Raw genomic sequence first — 8534 nt, 5'->3', positions numbered from 1 at the left:
CGGCATGGCTAGGACACCTTGTTTTCAGTCACCTCTTCTTATTTATTTAGCACATGAAGATGGATGGAGGGCTTTCCTGGCATCCTGGGGAGGCTAGAGGACCAGCTTCAGGAAGCAGTTGTCTCTTTCCACCATGTAGGTTCCAGGAACCAAGTCAGGTTTTCGGGCTTGATAGCAGGTGTCTTTTCTGGCTGACCCAGCTCACTGAGCCCTTCTTTAAATTTTGACTCACACCTATTAATCAAACATACTGATGAGACAATGAGGTGAAATTTGAAACATCCACACCTTGCATGATGATCGAATCAGAATGCCTGGCATATCAGTCAGGTTTACCGTTTAGTAGTTCTTCACAATGAGAACAAAGCAAGTATTTTTAGCTGTTTTAAATATTCAATATTTTATTATTATTGATAAAGCTGTTTTTTTACAACAGTGAATGTGTATGTATATTATATATATATATATATTAGTAAAGACACATTTCCAAGGGAGGAAGGAGGCCAGAACAGAGAGAAAGTTAAGCCTCACCAACAGTCTTGCTGTATACAGATGGGGTCTTTACATCCTGTGCCTGGATCTCTGGGGGTCATTTGTATAGTGCAGACCCTCTGGCTTATGTGCACAGTGCTGGCTTTTCTAGGCATGCTTTATTACATTTAGTTCTCATACAATTTCATATATATACATAATGCCTCATTGGCATCTTAAATCTCCACCCAGGGGAGGATCCTTTTAGAAACACAATAAGCCATAGGTCACCTCCAGACACTGGGGTGCCTCTGTGTCTGTGTCTAGGGCCAGATTTAGTCAGACTCAGGCAGGGCTGGGCTTTTTGATCTTCCTCTTTGCCACCTGTTTTATTCATACACTGGCTTTTAATTTTATGGAAGATTTCTTATTTTATGGAAGATTTCTTTACTTTTACTTAGATATGTGTGTGTGTGTGTGTGTGTGTGTGTGTGTGTGTGACATTTTGCTTACATGTGTGGATTGAAGCACATGCATACCTTGTGATCATAGAGGCACAAATGTCAGATCTTGTGGAATTGAGCTACCCATGGTTGCACACTGAAGATTGAATGCAAGTCCTCTGCAAGATCTCTCTCTCTCTCTCTCTCTCTCTCTCTCTCTCTGTGTGTGTGTGTGTGTGTGTGTGTGTGTGTGTGTGTAGGGGGAGGGTGGTTGGTTCAAAACAGGGTTTCTCTTTGAAATCCTGGCTGTCCTGGAACTCACTCTGTAGACCAGGCTGGCCACAAACTCAGAGATCTGCCTGCCTCTGCTACGATCAAAGGCTTGCACTACCACTGGCAACAACAAATACTCTTGACTCCAAAGTTGTCTCTCTCACCTCCAAATTTTCATTTTAATTTCCTGCATATGTATGTATGCATGCATGCATGTATGCACATGTGCCTGTATTACGTATGTATGCACATGTGTGTCTTTATGCTCTCACGTGTGAATACAGGTACACATCTGAGTGCTAAAGGGTGATGTGGAAAATCGTCCTCAATTGCTCTCTCTGCCGTTGTTTTGTTTTTCTGTTTTTTGTTTTTTTTTTTTTTTTTTAAAGATAGGCTCTCTAGCTCAAGATAGCTCAATTATTTGGCTAGTCTGGCTAGCCTGCTTACTCTGGGGACTCTGTCTCCTCCCCCTCCTGTAGCTGGGATTACAGAAGGCCCAACACACACACACACACACACACACACACACACACACACACACACACATTGGCTTTTACCTTGCTCGGGAGATCTGAACTCTGGTCCTGACACTGGCACTGTTAGCAGCTGCCTTGCTGAGCCGTCTCCCCAGTCCCCACACACTTAGGCTTTTCTCAAGGCTTACTTCTTACACCCTCTTCTCCCTCTTCACTTTAGGATCAAAATAAGAGCCTCATTATTGGGCCTTTCTTCCCCTCCCCTCCTCTAACTTTGTGAGCCAAGCAACTTCTTAGGAGGCAGATACCACAAACAAAAATAAGTTGTTCCAGGTAACACCCTGTCATCTGTTACTCAGGCACCTTCCGCTGGCTATTCGTAACAGGGGACCTGAGTGGCACTGCACCTGGACAGCAGTGCATATGCCATGAAATGAAGAACCAAGCGAGGGGATGGAAGTTATTTTTATTCAGGGATGCTCTCTACTTTCATGATGAGAGTTAGCTCCTGTCGATGTTCACCAGTTACATTTTTTTTTTTAAATGTGTTAACTGGTTGGGATTCTTCAACATTACTACAGTGAGACTGTAATGGTCTCATATAGCCCAGGCTGACCTCAAACTTGTTATGTAACTAAGGCTGGCCTTTAACTAACAATCTTTCTGCTTCCCAAGGGCTGGGATTGCAGGCATGTGCCCCTGTATCTGACGCCCTGGCACCTGGCTTAACTCACCTCTTAGAGTAAGGTCTCTGTTAGGCCCTGGGGCCAGCCCATCAGTTCTCTTTGATCTTGAAACAGGCTTATTAGATGGCAAGTGGTCACTTCTCCATAAATACTTATTCTATCTCTTCTAGGTCACTGTTTTGGACTTCACCTATTATATAACCCAGAAGTTCAGCGTGGAAGAGAGAAGCAGCTCTATTCTGAACGGGATCAATCTGGCCCTCTCCCCCACTTAATCAATGATCAGAGCCTCCCTCCCTTTGCTAAGAGGCCCAAAAAAAAAAAAAAAAAAAAAAAGCTGGGAAGTGCTGAATGGAGAACTTGTAGGCGTTCTAGCATTTTTTTTAGCAAGAGAGCCAAGAAGGACTCAAAAATGAATACCCAAGTGTGAAGCCTGTAAGCATATATGTCACCAAGCACATGGTTGTCAGCCACGCCCTATACTATCCATGTAGAGATTGGCCAAAGATGGTGTGATCATTGGGGCTCTATACCAGTGTGTGCAGCTATCATTTGTTCTCTCTGTCTGTCTTTCTCTGTCTCTGTCTCTGTCTCTGTCTCTGTCTCTGTCTCTATTTCTCTCTCTCTCTCTCATGTAGCCTAGTCTGGCCTTGAACTTGATGCCTTTGAACTTCTGAGTCTTCTGCCTTCACCTTCTGGTACTGGGATTACAGACATAAGAAGCCACCACAGTTTAGGCTGTTCTAGGGATCAAAGCCTCAAGTATGCTATGCTAAGCAAACCCTCTCCCGGCTGCACTTTACCTTCAGACTCTTTGATTGCCTCCCCACAATCTCAATTTTTGATGAAAAATATTGTAGTTTTAATATTGTCATTGAACACTAACAAGAAAGACCGTGATGTTTCACAGAACGGCGATTTAAATAAACTGACAGCTTCGGAATGTGTCTGACGTGGTCAGAAAGTGTCTAAGCCGAATGAGTCAGTGGGGTGCTGCATGGCTATCTTTCCATCCCCTGTTCAGGTTACCATGTGACTTCTGGTGCTAATTCAGCCAGACAAAATGTGAAGGGTGCATCCTTCCACCCTGCTCCCACGGGGTCCTAGAGAACACTCCAGGGAGTCACTGTCAAAGTGAATAGTGCCCTTCAGCCAGAGAAGGTTCTGGATTTAATCACCAAGTGCTGAAACACAAAGCCACCTCTGACTCCTCTCTCTTTTGATTTTAGAAACTTGAGTAACATGATGGCAGTATCAGTTATTGTGAATAATAGAGAATCCATTTCTCTGAAAGGGCGAGATAGTTACCAGAAAAGGCAAAGTTCTTGGGACCAGAACTTTGCAACAGCTGGGAATGATAGCCCAAACTCACACTCCCAACACTCGCAAAGCAGAAGCAGAAAGAACACCACCAGTTTGAGGCTCTGCCTGGTCTACATAGAGAGTTCCAACCTAGCCAGTGATAGGCCATATGAAGACCCTGTTTCAAAACCCAAAATACAAAGACCAACCAAAGGAGGAAGACTTATGCTTAACATGGAGTTTCTAATGCACGAGTGAGGGCAAGATAGACATACTGCCCCATAGCTCTTTCAGGCTTCTACTGAGAGACTCAGTCACAAAGGTGGGGATGAATCCTTAGATGAGCCAGAGGACCCTGCCTATCACCTTTAGGCTATGAAGTGACAGTATCGAAATGGATTATCTGGGAGTAGGTGAGCTTTTCTCTGCTCTTGGTGAACTTAAGCCAGGAGCTGAGATGCAGGATGACTGATGGCCACCAGAGCTACCCCAAGCCAGTGGCTACACTGTCACTTCTGAAGCATGAAGACATTCAGATGTAAATAGAATTCCCTGAGGGGTTTTCTATGCCCTTGTTGCTCCCAAATAATTGCAGTGTTTCTACGCCCACTCTCGCCCATTTTAGCTCCTGAATAAAGACACGGAGACCTGGTATTTTTATTAATAAGCTGCAAGCACTAATAGCTGGGCAGATTCTGAGCTATTCTAATCTGACTAGTAGGCTGCTACTAACCAGCCAAATGTTTCGTTACTTGCCATTTGAGTCTTGCCCTGGTTTGCTGTGGTCCATGTGTGTCCTCATGACAACTGTCTCACCAGGACCTCATGGCAAATCTTCCTGGTCGCTCTCTCTCCATGGTCCTTCTCTATACTCCCTCTTCTTCTCTGGGACCCCCTAACTAGGACTGGAAGCTATACCATATCTCTTCTGCCCAGCCAATTGGCAGATCAACTCTTTTGTTAACCAATCAGAGGTGATGGAAAACAATTTTTACACAACGTTGAGACTGGAGATGCTTCGTCATGCCATCGTCCGGACTGCAACCAGATATCTGGGCACAGAAATCAGCATCCAAACATATAATGCACAAAACCATCCTCTGATGCTCAAAGAGTGAGCAGCAGATTTGTTCCTTACCATGCTGTTGCCCTGCCCAGGGTTTGTTTTGTTTGCGTAGCCCTGGCTGACCTGGAAATCCCTCCATAGACCACAATGGCCTTGAACTCAGAGATCTGCCTGCCTCTGCATCCCGAGTGCTGGGATTAATGATGTACACTCCCGAAACCTCTCACCCCTGTGGAGTTGATCATTTCTGAAGCATCTGGGAGAACTGGTGAGAAATCCATGTTCCAATAATGAATGTTCTCTGTGCCTAACAAGATAGATGATGTTAGGATTCTCATTCAGTGAGGGGGTGGTCACGTGCCACGTGTGTGTGACTAGTTCATGATGCACTATGGGTCTTGCCCTTACTTCCTCCAAGGAGCAAACTCCTGTCTCAGTATTGCTTTTCTTCAAAAACATGCCCAGAAGGATAAGAAGATGGCTCAGTGGGTAAAGGTACCTGCTGCCAAGCCTCATAACCTGCCCGAGTTCAGGGCAGGTTGGACAGGATGGAAGAAAACAAATTGTTGTCTTCTGACCTCCACATACTCTCAGTGGCATGTGTGCAACCACACTCCCCACAATGAATAAATAACTAAATAGATAAGTAAACAAAATATGATTTAAAAACATGTCTAGGGACATGAGGGGATGGGAGTCCAAGAGTTGTTATTATTGCTGTTGTTGTTGGGATGTAGGAGTGAATATAACCAAAATACATTGTATATTTGTGTAACATTCTCAAAAGATAAAGAAAAATGTTCTGGGTGTTTTAAGTGGGAATGTGTGTTGTCAGCAGCAGTTTTTAGTGAGCTGAAACCTCTGTGAGGGAAAGAGTGAAGGCAGGTGGCCTTGCACCTGATCCCAGCTTCCTCCACCGTGTGACCGCCGCTCTCACACATCCAGCCGTTTCTGTTGTCCTCAATTTCCATCCTGCTGGTAAACGGAATGAAGGTGAAAAACAATACTCAGTGACATTGTCTTTGAGACAGTCACCACCCTTTGGCCAGCTTGGCCTCTGGGTGCTCAATTAAGGATGAACTCTTGCATCAGAATGCCCAGGTTTGGATCCTAACTCTAATGCTCATTAGGCAACAGCACTTGCTTGTATCATCGGGTACCGGTGCACCTGCCCTGGGTTAGGGGTACCGGTGCACCTGCCCTGGGTTAGGGGTACCGGTGCACCTGCCCTGGGTTAGGGGTACCGGTGCACCTGCCCTGGGTTATTGAGAGGCACGAGTGAGCTAACGCAGATCTGGATCACAGGGTGATGATAACAGATGACACATTTCTACCACCTAATGACAGTGGGGCTTCAGCAATGTCCACGAACAGCTCCTTATTCAGCCAGGAGTTGTACAGTCTTATAATCCCAGCACTCGGGAGGCTGAGGCAGGAGGATCACTGAGAGTATGAGAACAGACTGGGCTATGTAGTGAGTTCTATGCCAGCCTGCACTATAGGGTGAGTGAGACCCTGTCCCAAACAAATGAACACAATACATTCCTCTCTGGTTTGCAGTGACGTTGGTGCAAGACCACTTCCTTGTGCCCAGTTGTATAAAAGTCCATCTCAGGGCCAGAAACATGGCTGAGGGGCCTGGTAACCTGAGTCTGATCCCTGGAACCTCTGTACATGTGTTGTGACACATATCTGCCTACATTCACACACACACATGATATACATACTAATAAATAAAATTAAACTTCATAAAGCACAGCAACACAATTATGCATAGTATGTAATATTTGATAATGTTTATAAAGGACTGTGTAACTGGTCTATGCATTTGTTATATTTTTGTCTCTGTTTCATTAAAAAACATAGTAGACGGGGGCTGCAGAGATGGCTCAGAGGTTAAGAGCACTTACTGTTCTTGCAGAGGACCTGGGTTATTTCTAACTCCCTCATAGTGGCTCACTGCCTTCTGTAACTCTAGTTTCAGGGATCAAACAGCCACATGTGCAGTGCACAATACATATGTGTAGGCAAAACAGTCGTACACATAAAGTAAAATAAATAAACCTTTTAAAATGAATTACTGAAAAAAATTAAATGACAAAATAGTACGCCATATTCTACCAGCAGCCATGTTCAGTAGCTCACTGTGTGTGTGTGTGAGAGAGAGAGAGAGACAGAGACAGAGACAGAGACAGAGACGGAGACAGAGAGATACAGAGGATAGAAACTAGGACTTCACACACACTAATCTTTCCCACTGAGCTATATCATCAGTTGCTGAGGTCAGCCTTGAACCCACTCCATAGCCTAGGCAGCCTTTGAATTTATGATCCTCTTTATCAGCATCCCAGGTGACTGTGATTGCAGGCCCGCACCACCATATCTGGAGATACAGTCTCTGATTACACCCAGTCAGCTGCTTGATCAATACCCTCGAGGCTTGCATAAGTGCACTCGATTGTATTGATTTGTGCACAGAAACACCTAACACTGCCCTTCCCAGACAGTTTCCCATCATTAAGTCACACTCAATTGTACCTGTCCAGGGTTCAGCTCAGTATCTAACACCATCAGTGAGTACAAGGCATGTAGACTGCTGTTAGAGTTAATGTCATCACTGTTCCCTTTGAAAACACTGACTCGTGGAGCCTCAGAACAGACATGGGCAATGCTGACACATGTCTCATCTACGGACGGAAGGCCCTTACTTCTCATCAAACCACAACAGTTGGTTGCAAGTGACACTTGTTGTGATTCACTTTTCCTCTCTGTGACCAAAATCTCTGACGGAAACAACCTATGGGAGGAAAGGCTTACTTTGCCTCACAGTTTCACCTGGATTTCAGTCCATCATGGTGGGTAGGCATGGCGGCACTCACAGCACAACAGAAGTTGATATGGAACTAGAGGAAGTGGCCTACTCCCTCCAGCCAGGCCCAAGCTCCCAAAGTTTCCAAAAGTTTCCAAAAGTTTCCAAGAGCACCACAGCTGGGTGAGTTAGCATATGCCTTTAATCCCTGCAGGACACTCTCTATGAGTTCCAAGCCAGCCAAGGCTACATAGTAGCACGTTGTCTCCTCAACAAAATAAAACAAAAGCAAACCCAAACAGCACAATGAACTGGAGACCAAGCATTTAAAACAGAAGCTTATAGGGTACATTTGTGATTCAAAAGACAAGAATACTTTTAGCTGTGAGACCTGATTTCCAGGGACATACAAAGCCAGTACTGTAAGGATAGTGACTTGTCAAATAAGACATCTCATATCATACCCTTCTTACCAATAAGTTGGGGATACCCAAAACTTTGGGTTATAAACATGGACCCCCCCCCCACTTAGATGCATACCAGTTTGCTTGGAACAGACCACACACACACACACACACACACACACACACACACACACTTTGTATATAACATATTTCACTGACCTCATTTTAAGATTTCCCTTCTGTAGACATGAGAAAAATTAGAAAAAGGAAGTTCTGGAACAGAGCTTCTTTCCAAAATTCTTTGAGGCTTGTCTCCATGGTGACAGTTTCAAATGCCAAGTTCCAGGGCCACGTCTTCGTTTGATGAACCTTGGGATCCAATTATTTCTCATTATTATTTTTAACTTCTCCTCTTGCAGTGCTTCTCTGGCTTGGCCCATATACTAAAATCACACGGAGGATTTTTAAAACTCCCGAGGCCCAAACCACACCCTGATCAAGGAAATCCGAATGGCTAGAGGGTGGCAATAAGCCACCCCAAGCCAACCTTAGTATTTCAAGCTCGAGTGATTCGGACCCCCTCTGTGTTTAACATTTTTCTCTC

At 44.7% G+C, this 8534-nt stretch overlaps 1 long non-coding RNA gene across 2 annotated transcripts; it reads right to left on the bottom strand.

Annotated features, from left to right (window-relative positions):
• Positions 1-5360: 5360 nt before the first annotated feature.
• Gm52123 lies at positions 5361-8204 on the bottom strand. Of its 2 annotated transcripts, none has more exons than XR_003951154.1 (2): positions 8150-8204; positions 5361-5689 (listed from the first exon to the last, which is right to left on the bottom strand). It is a non-coding gene; the product is annotated as a predicted gene, 52123 (long non-coding RNA). The 2 variants fall into 2 exon arrangements; XR_003951153.1 differs by having other exon boundaries at positions 5361-5692; positions 8150-8189.
• Between the last annotated feature and the right edge of the window lie 330 nt (positions 8205-8534).

Source organism: Mus musculus, chromosome 14 (assembly GCF_000001635.26).
Source record: "Mus musculus strain C57BL/6J chromosome 14, GRCm38.p6 C57BL/6J".
Classification (NCBI taxonomy): domain Eukaryota; kingdom Metazoa; phylum Chordata; class Mammalia; order Rodentia; family Muridae; genus Mus; species Mus musculus.
Note: the sequence above shows the minus strand (reverse complement) of the source record. Positions and strands in the feature narration are given on the sequence as shown.